Genomic DNA, 8,220 nt, shown 5'->3' on the forward strand with positions numbered 1-8,220 from the left:
CCGATACATCATCTTATAAAAAATTCTTTTAAATGATAGTTTAGCATAAATTTTAAACCTTTCATCCACATATTTTTCCATTGTTCAAGCATCACATTATATCCAAAATTCCTTGCCCACTGAATCATACAATGTTTTACATGTTCACTTTCCAAATTCAATTTCAATAACATTTTTATAAATATCAGTAATAATATGCTCATCACTACCACTTCATTTTTAGCAAAAAACCACAACTCCTTTTCATCCAATTTAAATTGTTCTTTCAGTTGTTGATATGTAAAGCAAAAGTAAACATAACCTTCTAATTCAAGTTCTTTCCTCAACTTTCATATAGGTTCACCAGAGTTGAAAGATAATATTAGTTACCATACATCCATCAATCTGGCTTCGCCGCCATTTCTTTTCTTTTAAAAAAAGCTTCTTGATGGGACATCAAAAGAGGCAACTTTGTATAGAACCTTGTTTTATATTTATTCCAAACTCTTAGTACGGAACACCTAGCAAAGTGATTATTAAAATCAACATTAACTTTAAACACCACAAATAACTGTGCCATCCAAACCTTAATTCATGGCCCTCTAATACAAGGAGCCTCATATTTTGGAGGTTCACCCACTCTTTTAACCAGGCCAGACAGCATGCCTCATAATACAATTTCCGGTTGATAAATAAAACCCTCCTTTTTCCTTAGCATCTTGTAGTAGTTTGTATCTAGTTCTGGGTTTTTTCCTTTGCCATATAAACTTAGAAATATCTGAAACAAAAGCACATCTTTAATAACTGGTTTTCCTTCCATACAGTGCATTGGACCTCACTAAGGTGACTTTGAAAACATGAAAAAACAAAAGACTGACCATAGGAATATTATAAGCAGTTGCAGAACTTGATAAGGAATTCTTTTATGGACAAATTCCTCTTTCAAATCATCATTTATTAGAAATCTTGTCACATTCTAAACATGCAACAAAGACAAATATAAATGAGGCAACTCCTAGCATTAATTAGAAATTCTTGTTCCTTACTATATTTTCTCTACAATTCAGATCAGGCCTCAGCAGAATAATATAGCATTTGGGGAAAAAGATACAAGCCAAGAGAGCAGCTCCAGAGGCCAAAATGGAGAAGATCTCCACAGCCACCATGGACTTCCCTTTGGTGCTCAGGTATGAGGGGAGGAAGGAGATCCAAACGCTGCAAAAGACCAGCATGCTAAAAGTAATGAACTTGGCTTCATTAAAGCTGTCAGGCAATTGCCTAGCCAGGAAGGCCATTGTGAAACTGACAAAGGCCAAAATTCCTAGGTAAGAGAGGACACCATAAAACATTACAGCTGAGCCTTGCTTACATTCCAAGATGATCTCTCCAAGCAAGGAGTGAAAGTCCAAGTTAAGAAATGGGGGAGAGGTTCCCAGCCAGGTGGCACAAAGGACTGCTTGGATCAGGGGACAGGCTATGACAATGGAGTTGGTCAGTGGTTTTCCTAAGAGTTTCCTTGTCTTGTTCCCTGGCTTGGTGGCCATGAAGGCCAGAACCACCATAACGGTCTTTGCCAACACAGAGGAAACTTCAAGGGCAAAGAGAATGGCAAAGGCAGATTGTTGGAAGAGACAAGTGATCTTCCCTGGTCGACCAATGAAGAGGAAGGAACAGAGGAAGCAGAGCAGAAGGGAAACCAAGAGGATGTAGGTGAGATCTCGGTTGTTGGCCTTGACAATTGGTGTGTCATGGTATTTATAGAAAATCACCAGGACTGCAGAAGTGATCACAGAGAGGAAAAGACCAAGAGAAACTAAAATATATCCGAGGGTGTCTTTATAGGCCACAAAGTGGATCTTCTTGGCAATACATTGGTCCTTGTCCTTGTTGGAAAATTGGTCTTCTGGGCAGGGTTCACAGTCAGATGCATCTGAAATCAAAAGTCTTTGTCTAAGGATTTCTTGAGCAACTACCATGCATATTTTCCCTCTCACAGAGGTGATACAAAGGTTTTCTTTCTGTGTTGACCTACCCACAAAGGGAATAATGAAATAATCCGCTGTAATATTTATGGTTCATCAAAAAGAGCAAATCATCTTTCATTTATGATGATCCTGGGGATAAGATTAGCCAGAGACAAGGATTTATTCCATTCCAGCTCTCCATTCACTCTACACTTCCATGAATAATGTGCCATTCAGTCTGAGATTCCTGCCTGTTTTTTCCACCATTTTATAATGGAACACAAACAAAACGAATAGATCTGTTATCCAGAAACATTGCTGTTTTGTTTGTGAGTACATTATCCCTCCCTTAATTTCTCTGCTTTGTACCTCAAATCTCTCAATTCAGATGTTTTTTGCTCCCTGCTGCTCTATCAAATTGACATAGATCGACGGATGCCTTCTTTCTCTGTCAAGTCTATTTCCTCAGAGGTTGATAGTGCTGATGAAAGAAGTATATTCTGAGTAATAAAAATTTATGCTTAGACTGCTCATCCTACATCCTTAGGAAAAATTGGAAGGCTGTTTTTACAATTGGATGTTAGAGTAGCAGTGGAAGTCCAAGTTGGACATTCATAAATTCTGCCCTAAAGTTATCTTGCATGGAAGTTCTGAGGATCGAGAAAGATGGACTTTGTGGTCAGGGCAGTTTAGATAGGTAAACTGAAAGGTTTTGCTGAAAAATATAATTTTAGGTCAATCTCATAAAAAATGACAATCACAAAAAACAACTTAATGAATGTCTTCTTTGATCCTGGAAGATTTGCATTTGAAGTCTTGTCTACCTGTCTTGTTAGAAATGCTCCTTTCTGGACAAGCACCACACTGGTAGCAGCAAACCTGCTTGCCTTCTGGAACTCTTCTCCTCTCTCCTGCATGGCACCTCTTCATGCCACACCTGGCAAAGGGCACCTTCTGAAAGAGAAAAGAGAAATACTTGAGATGACCTAAGCTGCATTCATTCTTTCCCCCGTTCCTATTTCCCTTCCTTATTCCTACTTCTACATTCAGAATCCATTCTAAACAAATACATTGCCACTGTCAATCAGAAATCAAGAACAATCCTGAGGTCATCAGGTCTGGCACATTTCTGACACACCCATGGATGTGGGAGATTGGATCTAGTATCTCAGCCTGCAGAGGAAGGATGACAGCATTTCTAAAAGAAAGAACTGTGAGGATACAACTGAGTGGAAATTGTCATTGGAAATTACCGCTGCTTCCTGTAATTGCATCCTGCATTTCAAGCAAATGATGTTCCCAAGCCTAACCCTTTGTGGAATGATACAAATCAGACCTCAAATCTATCACATGCAAAGCAGATTTTTCAACAAATGATTCCCATGATTTCTGGCTTAATTTTCTATTTTTCAAGTTAGGAAGATGTTCTGCATTTCAGGAAGATGAATCCTTCCCTGGACTTACAATACTTCCTTGCAGCTCACCTTCGTGGCCCAGATGATTCCATCAGATTTAATGGTGAAATCCTGGCCTGGGGGAGCCTCAGGATTTACTTGCCCAACCTTCATGGGGACATAAGATCGATTGGGGTAGAGTACCCAATTGAGAAGATCATAATGAGCAGATCCCAGTCCATCTTCTGAGAAGGAGACTTCATCTCCAGCACTGTTGTTGAACTGCACGTTCCTCAAATAGGGAAGAATCTGAAAGAGAAGAGACCTTTAGGAACTGGAGTATTTGGGCTAGAGCTACAAATGAGACATCATGGCTTCTACCATCACATAATGGCCATCTTGAGAAGTTGAGTTTATATTTGAGAAGCTAGTTCCACCTGTTGGTGGCGATCTGAGGAATCAGGCATATTTAATTCTGAAACTAAAAGTTTCCCCTTTATCACTGGGCCTGCTTTCAACTCCAATTTGTTGAAAACACAAGTTTGGTCCAAGTTCTTGTTAACTGATAAATGAATCGTTGAAATGAATAAATAATTTCTATCAGAACCATGGAAATTACCAATGGTTTTCTCAAGCTCATTGTCAAAATCTGCAGAATGCAGGAACCAAGTTTGATGAACTGGGCCATGTGGAAGGAAGCATCTGAGCTGGTTGGTCACTTCACTATTCTGAGAGGTCCAACATTTCAGCCTTTGATGCAGGAAATTCTGATGAATTTCAAATCAGGAACCCATTAGCACCACTTTGAATCTTGCTCTGTGCTAGGATTGATATAGAAAAAGAATCACAGTATTGGAAGGGACATTGGAGGTCTTCTAGTCCAACCTCCTGCTCAAGAAACAGACCCTCTACAGTTTTAGACAACTGGCTATCCTGTCTCTTTATTTTATTTTATTTATTCCCTTTGTCTGCTGGGAGGATGATTATCATCCTCCCAGCAGATTATAATCATCCTCCCAGCAGACAAAGGGAATGCCACTGTAGTAATGGACAGAAAAGACTACGAAACAAAATTGACAGACCTACTCCAAGACTCCACATACAAACCCATAAACACAGACCCAACCACATATCTGGAAAAATTAACCAAGAAGAAAATTATAACCAGCCACATGAGCAAAGAGATCCAACAGATGATCATCCCAAGAGAAAATCTTCCAGATGCCCCAAACTATACGGCCTCCCAAAAATACACAAAGAAGGCATACCTCTCAGACCCATAGTCAGCTCCAGAGGAGCACCACTACAAAACCTAGCTAAACACTTAGCAAAACAGCTACAGCCCCATGCCGAAACAGCAGCTTCACATGTACAAAACTCATACCACTTCTTGGAAATGATCAAAGATCTACATGTGGAGCAAGAAGATCTGCTTGTAAGTTTTGACGTGGTTTCACTATTCACTCAAGTCCCGATAAAAGAGACCCTTGAAATCATCAAAAATAAATACCAACCAGCTAAACACCTCATGGAACTAACAGAACACTGCTTAACCAACACATATTTCATATACAAAGGACAAAGATACAAACAAATTGAAGGAGCCCCTATGGGATCACCACTGTCACCCGTCATTGCAAACCTGTTCATGGAAGAATTCGAATCCAGAGCCCTGGCCAATGCCACCCACAAACCCAAACTATGGTTAAGATACATCGATGACACATTTGTGATTTGGCCCCATGGAAAAGAAAACCTAAACAATTTCCTAACACACCTAAACAGCACACACCCCAAAATCAAGTTCACCATGGAAATGGAAACAAACAAACAACTACCATTCCTAGATGTACTAATCTACAAAAAAACAGATGGCACACTAGGACACACCATATACCAGAAGAAAACACACTAACCGCTACCTCAACGCCCAATCCCACCACCACCCAGCACAGATAAACTCCGTGGCCAAAACACTAATCGCCAGAACCAAACGCCTGGCAGACAAGACACACATTAAGACTGAACTATGCACCCTGACTAAAGTACTGACAGCCAACGGCTTCCACTAAAGCAAAATCACCAGCTTGATCCACAAAAACACACTGAAACATAATGGAGACCCAGAAGATGAACAGACCTATGGAACAGCTGTCCTGCCCTACATAAGAGGTACTACAGACAAAATTAGTAAGGTACTACACAGACATCACATCAAGACTGCCTTCAAAACAGACAGAAAAATAGCAGCCATCCTTAGCAACCCCAAAGATAAAATTGACCTGGAAAACCAAGGCATATACGAAGTCCCCTGTGCATCATGCCCAGCCACATATATTGGACAGACCAATAGAAGAATAAGTACCCGCCTGGATGAACACAAAAATGCAGTCAAAAAGCTGGAACACACTTCCTCACTAGTCCAACACATGGAAGCCACAGGTCATAGCATCAACTTCAATGGTACCAAAACCCTAGCCACTATAGAAAACCCTAGCCACAGAATCATCAGAGAAGCCATAGAGATTGAAAAAAGACCAGAAAGCATGAATAGATGATTCCACCAGGCTGTCAATCATTTGGAAGCCTGCACTCACAAACAAAAAAATCTCCACACCACAAGCCAGGCAAACACCTGGGCACAAACAGATCCCCCCTGATACCTCCAGCTCAAACACACCCCAACCAGGCACCCAGATGAAACCCAGCTTCCTAACTAATGATAGCCGTCCATTTACCCGAAGCCAAGCTGCACTAAAGGCCTCCATTAAAGTAACACAATGCTGCCAGCCAATCAAGATACAAAAAGAGCCAAAAACAGACAGAAGATATCAGAGACACCCATCAAGCAGAACACAGCAAACTCCAAGACCAATAAACACAGACCAAGACTCCCAACCAATCAGGATGAAGAAAAAACCATTCTGGCACAGCAATAGGCTGCCCCAAATTTAAATCTGAAACCACTGTAAAAGTCTGACCCACAGACGGACACAATACAGAAGCCTGATGATGGCAGATGAGATTCTGCTGAAACGTTGCTACAACTTTAAAAGAACTACAATGACGTGGGAGAATACCCGAACCAAGCCGAACACCATACATGTAAGTACCGCGAAAACTTAAGAAAACATATATATATATATATATATATATATATATATATATATATATATATATATATATATATATATATATATATATATATATATATATATTTTCTGAGGTTCGGTATTTTATGTGGATCTTTGGTTATTCGGGTTTTCTCCCGCGTAAGATTCAAAGTATCTAGGCAACGCTTTCGGCGAGGTCCCACTCGCCATCTTCAGGCTGGTGCTTTCGGCTTAGTGCCAGTGCAAGCAGTTGCTTGCACTGGCACTAAGCATATACTGAATTGTAATACTGAATCTACGGAAGAACCCAATATATATATATATATATATATATATATTTATATTTTCTGAGGTTCTCGGGTATTTGTATGTGGATCTTTGGTTATTGGTTTTCTCCCACGTAAGATTGGAGAGTATCTAGGCAACGCTTTGATGAAGTCTCATTCATCATCTTCAGCCTGAAGATGATGAATGAGACTTCATCAAACGCTGCCTAGATACTTCCAATCTTACGCGGGAGAAAACCCGAATAACCAAAGATCCATATATATATATATATATATATATATATATATATATATATATATATATATATATATATATATATATATATATATATATATATATATATATATATATATATATATATATACATATTTTATAGAATATTGAACAATGGTTAAAATTTCTTTATCTTTATCCTTGACGTGATCTGCCTTGTTACAATAACTCCTTCATTCTTGTAATGTTTTAATTTCTCTATGTAGTTTGTAATTAAATGCACGTCTCCCATCCTTTCCATAACATATCCACGTGTCAAATATTATCTTTTCTTTAACCACTCATACCAAATGTTCTATGTTTCATAATAATCACTATCGTTTGTTTTTTTAACTGTTTGGTTAGGCTATCCATCTCAGTGCATTCATGTATTTTTTTAATCACCATATCCTCTGAAGGGATGTCAGACAGTTTCCAATTTTGTGTGTAGCTTTTTCTGGCCGCAGTTATGATATGCAAAATTAAATATTGGTATTTTTTCTCCATGTTTAAATCTATCATACTTAGCAGAAAGGTTTCAGGTTCAAATTTTAATTTTGTTTTGTTATATTTAAGATCCACTTTCTAATATTTCTCCAAAATTTCTGGGCACATGGGCAAGTCCACCACATGTGAAAGTATGTTCCTTGCACATAGTTACATTTCCAACAATTGGGTGGCAGATTGGGGAACATCTTAGCCAGTCTCGCAGGAAGTAGGTACCAATGATAAACAATTTTATATAATTTTTCTTTATACAAGACTGACATAGTTAGTTTATAATTTATTTGCCAAATGTATTCCCACTTATCTAATTCAATACTATCACCCATGTTTTTAGCCCAAATTATCATACATTCTTTAACTGTTTCTTCTTTTAATTTATAATCCAAAAGGTATTTGTATATTTTACTAATTGCTTTCTTTTCCTCTCCTTGACATATTTTATCTAATTCTTGTGGAGTCATATTAAAGCCAAATTGTTCTCTATCTTTTTTGTAATGGGGTTTTTATTTGTGCAAAAGGCCACCATGCTATCTCCTTTCCTTGAATTTGTATTTGGTTATTATTTTTCAGCTCTCCAGTGTCATACAGTAAAACTTTATACCAAACAATATTTTCATAGTCCAATACATTTGGGTGTGTAACTGCTTCCAAAGTAGATAGCTACAATGGAACCTTTGGGTTGTAGTTTTTTTTTTTAATCTTTCCCCAGATATTAAACAACAC

Source organism: Notechis scutatus, chromosome 1 (assembly GCF_049901735.1).
Source record: "Notechis scutatus isolate UNSWTSFEM ecotype Mainland chromosome 1, rNotScu1.2, whole genome shotgun sequence".
NCBI classification, from domain to species: domain Eukaryota; kingdom Metazoa; phylum Chordata; class Lepidosauria; order Squamata; family Elapidae; genus Notechis; species Notechis scutatus.